This window comes from Sphaerodactylus townsendi, linkage group LG04 (genome assembly GCF_021028975.2).
Source record: "Sphaerodactylus townsendi isolate TG3544 linkage group LG04, MPM_Stown_v2.3, whole genome shotgun sequence".
Lineage (NCBI taxonomy): Eukaryota > Metazoa > Chordata > Lepidosauria > Squamata > Sphaerodactylidae > Sphaerodactylus > Sphaerodactylus townsendi.
Genome location: NC_059428.1, coordinates 151,511,745 through 151,522,291, shown reverse-complemented (window position 1 = coordinate 151,522,291; position 10,547 = coordinate 151,511,745).

Genomic DNA, 10,547 nt, shown 5'->3' with positions numbered 1-10,547 from the left:
ACAGGGTGTTTGTTGTGAGGGGGGAAGGGCAAGGAGATTGTAAGCCCCTTTGAGTCTCCTGCAGGAGAGAAAGGGGGGATATAAATCCAAACTCCTCCTCCTCCTCCTCCTCCTCTTCTTGGCCTGAGGTCACCCAGTGAGCTTTCATGGCAGAGTGGGGATTTGAACTTGAGTCTTCCAACTCTTACTCCAACACTCTTAGACCACACAGGCTCTCCCAGCCACTGACAGAAGGCTGGCAACTAACCTCTCCCTTAAATAGCTGCTTCCACATTCAAACTGCGCTCACCATGAGGAAGTTCCCACCAGGGTTCACCCAAAATCTATTCTTCTGTAACAGGCACATCAACTATCGCAGCAGAGAACAAGAGTTTGCACTCTTCTACATGACAACGCTTCTAGGGATTTTAGGGTTGCCAGTTCTGGGTTCCCTGGACCAACTGGTAAATTATAAACTTAGATGGGTTTTGACCAGAGCAAGATGTAACTCCTTTCCCTCAGCTTTACTCCAAGGTCGTTTTTCTAATATCGCTCATCTTGAGCAACGCTGGCCTGTTCTGTCTCCATATACCACTCGCTTGCTCATGTCTTGCTCCACTGTCCTAAACGTAATAATCTTAGATCTGACCTGGTTGCATTATTTCCTATTTGCGTCTCTTCCAGACAAAATAAAAATGATTATGTTACTGAATAATCCTGAGCTAGAAATATCCGAAGCTGTAGCCACATTCTTAATACGTGTCTTGCGTGCCTTGTAGTTTTAACTGTTTTGGGGTTTTTTCTAATGCCTATTAAAGGTTTCTGAAATCTGAAATCAGTTCTGGGTTAGGGAGACCTTGGAGATTAGGAGGTGCAGTCTAGGGTGGGTGGAGCTTTGGAAGGGAAGGATATCCATGTGGTATAATGCCATAGAGTCCGTCCTTCAAAGCAGCTGGTTTCTCCAGGGAAACTGATCTCAGTGGACTGGAGCTTCATTGTAATTCTGGTAGATTTCCTAGTTTCATCTGCAAGTTGCCAACCCTAGAAATTAATTGGTCTCTAAGGCCCAAACATTCACATGTTAGCCTGGGTCCTTTACCTCAAGAAGCCACCCTGTCCTGGGGCTTCCAAGCCCTCGTCCTTGAACCTGGAGAACTACGGTTGACCCCAACAGTTCCCAACGTACCTGAGGGGAGATGATAAAATGTTTCAGAGGCCCTTTGGAAAACAAAACCTCTTCAGTTCACTCTGGGAAAACTGCAAATCAAGTTCGAGGGCTTACGAACAAATGCCAGGGAACCATAAGGCCGGCCAGAAATTCCTCTGGGGATATCAAGTCACTTCAGGACAGAGCGCATTCACATTTGCCCATAAAAAAGCTCTTTGTTGCGGGGCTGGCACCAGACTTGCTCCTACACTGAAACCAAACTTATCGCAGAAAATCCCTCCGCAATATCTGCCCTACCTTTCACAGACGGAGCCAGGATTCACTCCAGACAGGCTTTGTAGGTCGTCATGCACAGAGCAGAATGCCTGTCAGTTTGGAACTACCCAAAATTTACTAAAAACTGATGCAATAGCCTTCACCTTACCCCCAGACAAAGAGGTCGTATGTGGTGCACAGACCTTCCTTCTAGATTGACAAGCCGGGGAGAAACAGGATAGGTGGGGATGCAAGCAGTGTACATTTCTGGCCGATACAATCTCTCTGTCCCGACTTGGATGACCCAGGCTAGTCTGATCTTGCCAGATCTTGGAAGATTAAGCAGGGTTGGTTCTGGTTAGTACATTGGTCAGTTGGTTGAGAGCCAGCGTGGTGTAGTGGTTAAGAGCAGGTGCACTCTAATCTGAAGAACTGGGTTTGATCGTCCACTCTGCCATTTGAGCTGTGGAGGCTTATCTGGGGAACCATATTCGCTTGTGCACTCCAACACATGCCGGCTGGGTGACCTTGGGCTAGTCACAGTTCTTTGGAGCTCTCTCAGCCCCACCCACCTCACAAGGTATTTGTTGTGGGGGTGGGGAAGGGAGATTGTAAGCCCCTTTGAGAGAAAGGGGAGCTATAAATCCAAACTCTCCTTCTTCTCTTCTTCTGCATGGATGGGAGACCACCAAGGAAATCCAGGGTTGCTAAGCAGAGGCAGGCAATGGCAAACTACCTCTGTTTTTATCTTGCCTTGAAAACAATTTGGGGTCATTCTAAGTCAGTCGTGACTTGAGGGCACTTTTCACTCTGCCCCAGACAGTCCAAGCTAGCCCGATCTTATCAGAAACAAAAAACTAAGTACTAGAACAGAGGAACGTTCCCAGCGGAGCCTTCTTCAAATACTATCGGTTTTTTATTTCTGCTAGCCTTCACTTGCAGAGGTTGGACTGGAAGAAGAGGAGTCAGGTCAGGAGAGGAGAAACTGGTTTCAAAATTGACAAATAGTTGCTTTTCACCAGGGGGGACAAAGGGCCATCCGGCTGGAACCTGAGATAAGGGAGATCCACTTACTGCAAGGACTTGCGCTACAAAAACAAATTAAAAACAGGTAAGTGGTAGTGAGGAACTATGGCCGTGTTCTTTCCTATTGGCTACTGGTGTTGGGGTGGAAACTTTTTTATCCGGTGGAAACTGGGCTCCGAGGATTCTTGAGTCCACGACATGCAGAGCCAATGAAATACAAAATAAGGCTGTTATGTAGGGCTGCTGTCTCCAAGTGATCCTTTGTGATCTCCCGGAATGTTGGCTGGTCTCCACACTGGAGAAAATGGATGCGAGGGACGGTGGCATGATTCCCTACTGAGGCCGCTCCCCAAACCACAGCCTCCACCTCCAAATCTCCATGGTTTCCCAACCCAAACAGCTGGGCAGCCTCGCCGTGACGTAAGGGCTAAGGAACAACATTTGGTCTGGACTTGATGGCCCTTTTCACCCGGCCCTGGTCAGTCCAGGCTAGCTGGATCTTGTCAGAAACAGGAAACTTTAAGTACTAGAACAGAGGAACGTTCCCAGCGGAGCCTTCTTCAAATTCTATCGGGGGTTTTGTTTCTGCATTCTCTGCTAGCCTCCACTTGCAGAGGCTGGACTGGAAGAAGAGGAGTCGGGTCGCAGACAGGATCAGGGCTGGGTCCAGCCTTCAGTGAAATCTTATTTGCATATTCATAGTACACCTTTCTCATATAGGCTTAAGGCAGTTTTGTCTTAGCAGGGATGCCAGCCTCCAGCTGGGAGCTGGGGATCCCCTGGAATTATAGCTCTTCTCCTGCTTACAGAGATCAGTTTTCCTGGAGAAAATGGATACCTTGGAGTGGCACTGTGCCCTGCTGAGATCACTCCAGGTTCCTCCCCCAAATCTCTACGGTCCCTTCCGCACGTGCAGAATAATGCACTTTCGATCCACTTTCACAATTGTTTGCAAGTGGATTTTGCTATTCCGCACAGTAAAATCAAGCTTCAAAATGCATTGAAAGTGGATTTCAAGTGAATTCTTCTGCATGTGCGGAAGGGACCTAGGAGTTTCCCAACCTGGATCTGGCAACTCTACTCTCCCCACCCCCTGCCGGTGAATCTGGCAACTCTCATGTCTGAGGGAATGGAGGTTTGTTCTCAGTGGCATGAAGATGGATCAGATCACAGACAACAAATGCTGCCACTGACGCCTCTGAAAAGGCTCTGGGTCCCAGCCGCTGGCCCCAGGGACTCTGCTCTGCGGGTGCAACCCTTGCCCTCTCACTGGGGACCACTGCAGTCCTGCTCCCAACAGATGCAGACGTGTTCTCACAGTAAAACTCTCCTGCTGCTGCTGCGTGCCTGGCAGTGCCAGCTCATTTCCCCCAATTGCTCACTGCCATGTTGAAGAGGCTGCTCTGTTTATTTAGTGCATAGAGCTGCCACGGAGGGCCCGGGATGAATGGGGCTTTGTTCAGGGCAGCTGCTGGACCTTGCGTCCTCTCGCTCGCTTCTCAGCAGGGATGGGAACCAACGAGCATCTTTCGTCCTGCAGCCCCTCTGGAAAAATGGACTCTTGCTCTCACTTTCCCCGTCTTGAATTTCATTTCTGGCACAAGAAAACACAGACGGTGACGAGCGAGGGTCCAGGCCAGCCTGGTCAGATCTCTGGGGCCGGGCAGGATTGGCCTTCGGATGGAGACCACCAAGCGTTGCTATGCAGAGGCAGGCCGCGGCAAACCACCTCTCTTGCCTTGGAAACCACACAGGGTCACTGTCAGTCAGCTGCGACTTCATGGCACTTTCCACCCCCAAAAATGCTCCTTATCTGGGGATGCCAGCCTCCAGGCGGCATCTGGGGATTCCCTGGAAGTATAGCTGGAAGTATAGCCACACAGATCAGTTCCCTAGGACGCGTTGGGCTGTGTTGGAAGCATGCTATTCCACTGAGGTCCCTGCCCTCTCCAAGGTTCATCCTCAAACCTCCATGAGTTTCACAACCTGGATCTGGCAACACTATCCCCCCCACCAGCCCCCGTTGGTGGCCTGTGGTGACCTGCCAACCCTTTCCTTATCCAGTTGGCCTACCTTTTTCTTCAGAGCCAGCATGGTGTAGTGGTTAAGAGCAGGTGGATTCCAATCTGGAGAACCGGGTTTGATTCCCCACTCCTCCACCTGAGTGGCAGAGGCTTATCTGGTGGACCAGATGCGTTTCCCTGCTCCTGCATTCCTGCTGGGTGACCTTGGGCTAGTCACAGTTCTTGGGAACTCTCTCAGCCCCACCTACCTCACAGGGTGTTTGTTGTGAGGGGGGAAGGGGAAGGAGCTTGTAAGTCACCTTGAGTCTCCTTACGGGAGAGAAAGGTGGGATATAAATCCAAACTCTTCTATCTTCTACACTGGTTCACCTCACACGGACAGCTAGCTATATGGAACTGTTTAAATATGACACACTATGTGAACACACAAGGATGCCTTAGGCTTATACTGAATCGGAATCGTGATCCAACCAGGTCAACTTTGCCTGTTCAGAACACCAGTGGCTCTCCGGGGCAACAGTTTTTCGTGTCACCCGCTATCAGATAATTTTACCTGGATGTGCTGGGAATTGAACCTGGGATCTTCTGCAAGCCAAGCCAAGCCCCTCCACAACCTGTACCCCTGCATTCCAAAGTGATACAGCCCAGAATTCTAGCCTACCTGTCAGTGTAGTAGAGAGGATGGATGAAACAGGAAAGAGAATCCATATTCTTTTCTTTCGGCTAGGCGTAACATAGGCATTACCATGCTATACTCGCTCTTTCTGGAACCTGCACACAATCCTCTTCTAGAGTGGGTTTGCTCTGCAGACCTGAACCTTTCCTTTGGTTCCTCTGGCTCCCTAGCACATTCCCAGTTAAGCATCAAGCTTGAATCTTTGCTTCCCTGCTATGAAATAGAGTTTCCTAGAGCATGGTGCTGGCTGAACTGCCTTTTTGGGAAAGGGAATGTGGCCAAAAATGTCACAGTGCACACATGTGACAGTCACAAATGTGGCAACCAGATGCAAACCAACCCCTGGACCTGTTACAACTCAACGCAGATCAGCTTTACGCCACACAACTCAATGCCAATCAGGCACCAGACAGCTCAACGTCGATCAGCTTCACGCCAGACGTGCAGAACTTTCCACGTGCAGAAATGCTGCTGATCTGAACAAGTCGGCATCCGTTAACATCGCTAGAGACTACTTAGATGAACAGGAAGGCTTTTTTATTTTAAACACAGTGTTTAATTAAGGCTGACTTGCATGATTTGTGACTGATTTTAACCGGCCTACTTATTATTTACGTCCGGATTGATTTGTGACCTGGCTCAGCCCTGCCTATTGCAGAGAATTGCAAGCTGGCTGAAGGGGAAAGCCGTCTGGCCCTGCTGACCCACAGTGTTGCCAAGCTGCTGCTCAGCAATGCCTGAAATGCTTTAAGAGGCGACTGTATTCCTCTCGGATCTGGACTATGGGGAAGCAGCAGCGTTAACCTGATAGCCTAGCAACTGTGTTCGCAAGCACAGGTCAGTTTCTCATCTCACCTGAGGACACTTTCATAGTCTAGGAGAAGTGGGTAGAGGAAACATGGAGGGAAGAAAAGAGCGAGAACTGATCACGCCATCTTCTCTGAGATCTGGTAGGGAGATGAAAATACCACGCCATGAAAGGCTTGGCATTTGCAACATGATTTGTGAAGAGTCAGTTCATCATATTCTGCACCATTGCCCTTTATAGAACACAGCTAGGAGGAAGTTCCTGGCTCCTCTGCCGATCGACAACAGCATTCTCACAGACCAACAGAAAACCCTCTTCCTTCTGGACAATAGCTTAAGAGAAGTCCCAGAGACAACTGCCAGGTTCCTCTGTATTGCAATTGCATGGCACTCTTAATGTAATTTTTAAAACTTTTTTTCCAGTTTTTAAATCATAATTTTAGAGGATTAAAATATATATATAGATCCCTATTTTGTTACATGGGGTTTTTTGGTACAAATTTCTATTTTTTAAAAGTATGTATTATTGTTGCTATCTGAATGCCATTAAAGGTTGCCGTTCATTCATTCAAGAGTGAGAACTGAGGAGTCCTATTGGCAGCCAGAACGATTAGGAGAGTCCAACGTGGGTTTGGCACTTGACCAAACCTGATCACCTTACCTAAATGTAATAATTGGAACATCTCCCCAGGGGGAATTGGGAAGCCAGGGTGCGGTCTTGGGGACTTCTAACGGAGAAGTCTCAGGAACTCACCAATTCCCAGGATTCATTGGGGGCAGCCATGCCAGTTAAACTGTTATTGTACAGCTCTAAATTAGTTGTGCAGAGCTGCCGTTCGGAGATTCGTCCTCCCTTGCTACTTGAAACCTCACTGTGAGAACGGCCATTTTGAACCCTCTGGACTTTATCGGGATGTTCTACAATCCCCCCCTCCAAAAAAACCCCCTAGTTGCGCCCACATAGCAGGCAACAATTGCGGCACTGTGAGAATGACGCACCGAGATGCTGCTTAATTATTAAGGTGCTGCCAATGCTGTTACAAACGCTTAATGCCTTTTTATTCCAGGATCAGTTTTCATGCTGTTTGCCTTGCCCTGTGAATCAGCCGGTGGTGACAAATGGTTTTTTTCTCATGCCCACAAACCAGGATCAACCACAGTTTGAACTCCTGATCTACAGCGGAAGAGAACAAACCGCAGCTTGCCCCTTGGCTTCTTCTGCTTTCTAAAAACACTTGGTGGGTGCCAGGAAAGGTGCTGCCAGGCGTCAGGGTGCCCAGGGGCACTCTTGGGGATTCCTCAAACACAGGATTCAACACTGCAGCCCTGCCTGCTCCTGTTTAACACCACTTTCGCTTCACACCCACACCCACTATCCCTGTTCCAGGATGCAAGCAAGGTGGAAGTCCATCACACACAGGGAAATTCATGTTTTGCATGTTCCTGTAAAAGTCACAGTGAACAGGGGGAGTGGAGGAGAAGGGACACTGGTCTGAAATGTGCGGCCTGGCTGGTTTCAATCTCTGGCGTTTCCAGATACAAGACCCCTGGGCAACAGGACTAGAAAACCATCTCCTCAGATCTCTAAGAGCTGCTGTCAATCAGTGCAGACAGGACTAAACAGACCAATGGGTGGATTCACACCATTTGGGGGTAGGACCAAGGTTCAGGAGCAGATTGGCCATTATGGCCATGGGACTTTTCCACACACCTGGGCCAGGTCAGATCAGTGGTGTGAAGGGTAGCACCCAGTCCAGGGTACATGGCACTCTGCTCAGCCCTACATGACAAAGGGAAGGAGGTGCTGGGTGGGGGGGAAGCTGGTCAGGTGGGGGGGCAAGAAGGAAGGCAGGCTCTCCCTCCATTGTGGTGTAGTGGTTAACAGAAAGTGTACTCTAATCTGGAGAACCGGATTTGATTCCCTGCTCTGCCACTTGAGCTGTGGAGGCTTATCTGGTGAATTAGATTAGCTTGTGCACTCCCACAGATGCCAGCTGGGTGACCTTGGGCTAGTCACAGTTCTTCGGGGCTCTCTCAGCCCCACCCATCTCACAGGCTGTTTGTTGTGAGGGGGGAAGGGAAAAGAGATTGTAATCCCCTTTGAGTCTCCTTACAGAAGAGGAAGCGGAGAATATAAATCCAAACTCTTCTTCTTCTTTGAGGATGGGTAAAGCAGGACCCCTTTTTTCCTCCCAATCCTCCCCTTCCAGAGTTACAGTGCAATCCTAAACAAAGCCAAATGCTTCTAGGTCTGCTGAAGTCATTGGGTTTCGAAAGGAGCAACTCTATTTAGGATTGCCCTGTTAAGAGTGCAGGCGACTGAATCACAACGGTCCCTATTTCCATCCCAAGCATTTCAAAAAAGGAAAGGATGCATGATGGGAAAAGCTTTTTTCTGCCTAAGATGCACCAGAGAATCCCCACCAGCCAGTGCACAAAAGAACATGGCTAACTGCAACGACTCCTGGTAATCGCAAGACTGTGTAGATACTCAACCCCAAACAGTGTTAACATCCCCATGGAAAAAAGCAATGCATTCAAAATATATTTATCCTGAATTTCACACCATGCAACAAGTAAATCTATAACAAATATGATGATGGGTACATTAAATAATTAACACACCAAGGTGCAGCCAAACCAACAGGGATACCTCTGCAAACAATTGCTTTAAAACAAGTATCACAATCAAACAATAAACAAAACTGTATTTTGTTCAGCCCTTCCCCCCAAAAATGGTTATTCCAGTTCATGGGGTTCAATCCAAATGGCATCATACTAAATAAAACAGTTCTTCTGAGGCCATGCAAAATGGTTTTTTTTTTACCTTAATCATCAAGGGACAGCAGAGGGGGCCAGATGCAATCTGCTGCAACAGCAAGGGATGTTGGCTGGCATGGTTCCTCCACAGAACAGGAAAGCCGCCCTCCTTGTGAGGTGGAACAGGGCTGATACAGCACCTGGAATTCTACAATGGAAGAAAGGAAGGGTGTCACTGGATAAAACTGGCTTCGGCGGCCCCTTGAAACAGGACGGAGCGGGGCCTGGCTCACAGAACGCCTTGGCAGGGAAAGGTGGGCTTGAAATGTTTTGAAAACGAAACCTTTCCCAAGACTTATTTAGTGAGTTCGCTGATTTCTATCCTGCCCTTCAAATACATCCCAGGGCCGGTTACGACAGTCTAAAAATGTTTCCCGCACTGCAATAAAAGCAGCATCCTGTACAGATAAAAATTCCTAAAAACACACCTAAAAACTAAAACATACTTAAAAACAAAACAGCAAAAAAAAAACCCCACTCTAAAAACCTACCTAGCCCCATTCTAACCCTCCCAAGTGCAGGAGGAGGACAAGTTCCGAAAAAGTCCAGTTGACTGGACAGAGGTGGCATCAATCATTCAAATGGCCAGGCAAAGATTATGCTTTTAACCAGGCGCTGACAGGTATATAGTGTAGGCAGCTGTCAGACCTCTAGTGGGAAGGCATTCCATAAAGTGGGGGCTATTGCAGATAATACCCTCCCGCCCGCCTCACCTCAGAGAAGGAAGGGACAGCCCACCCCACCCCTCCCGGTGACCTCCGCACCTGGGCTGGTCTGTATGGCAGAAGGCACTCCCGCAAGGAGTGTGGTTCCACTCCGTTTGGGACTTTATAGGTCATAACCAACATCTCAAATTGGGAGCCAGTGCAAACTGGGAACCAGTGCAGATGTTTCAGTACTGGCGCAATATGCGCAGGGTCTGGGGTGTTAGCTAGCAGCTGAGCTGCAGAGTGCTGCACCAGTACCAGCTTCCGGACTGTCTTCAAGGGTAGCCCCACATAAAGCGCATTACAGTAGTCCAACTTACCAGACCTTGGACAACTGTGGTCCAGTTGTCATTTTGGTCCAGAAATGGGTGAAGCTGACGAACCAGGTGGAGCTGTTGACAGTCGCCCTCCCCCAGCCCTCAACTTGTCCTACAACGCAGCATCTCTTATATGGGGGTGCACAAAGGTATTTGTCCTACAACATAGAACATCTCTTTATATGGTGGTGCATAGGAGAACAGGGAGAAAAGTTTCTGGGGCCAAGAATTAGAGACTGAAGCCTTGTGGTGCCTTGCTCTCCACACATATGTGTGAACAAATGGCTTAAATTACAGTTTGGTGTTTCTTTACAAGCTGCTCCAATGAATAAAAGAACCGAACAATTGCACTGAATCACACACGTTTAACCATACAGCAGCCTCCTCTGAACTCAGTGGACTGGACTTTTGGAACAAACAGGACTACCATGCCAGAAAGCCAAGCGAGGTGTAGTGGTTAAGAGCAGTGGACTCTAATCTGGAGGACCAGGTTTGATTCCCCATTCCTCCACATGAGCGGCAGACTCTTATCTGGTGAACTGGACTTGTTTCCCCTCTCTTACATGTGAAACCTGCTGGGTGACTTCGGGCTAGTCACAGTTCTCTCCGAACTCTCTCAGCCCCACCACCTCACAAGGTGTATGTTGCGATGAGAGGAAGGGGAAGGCATTTGTAACCTGCTTTGAGACTCTTTGGGGCTGAGAAAAGTAGGGTATAAATCCAAATTCCTTCTGTTTTTCAGTTCTGCTTGAATATTTGGAGGTCCAT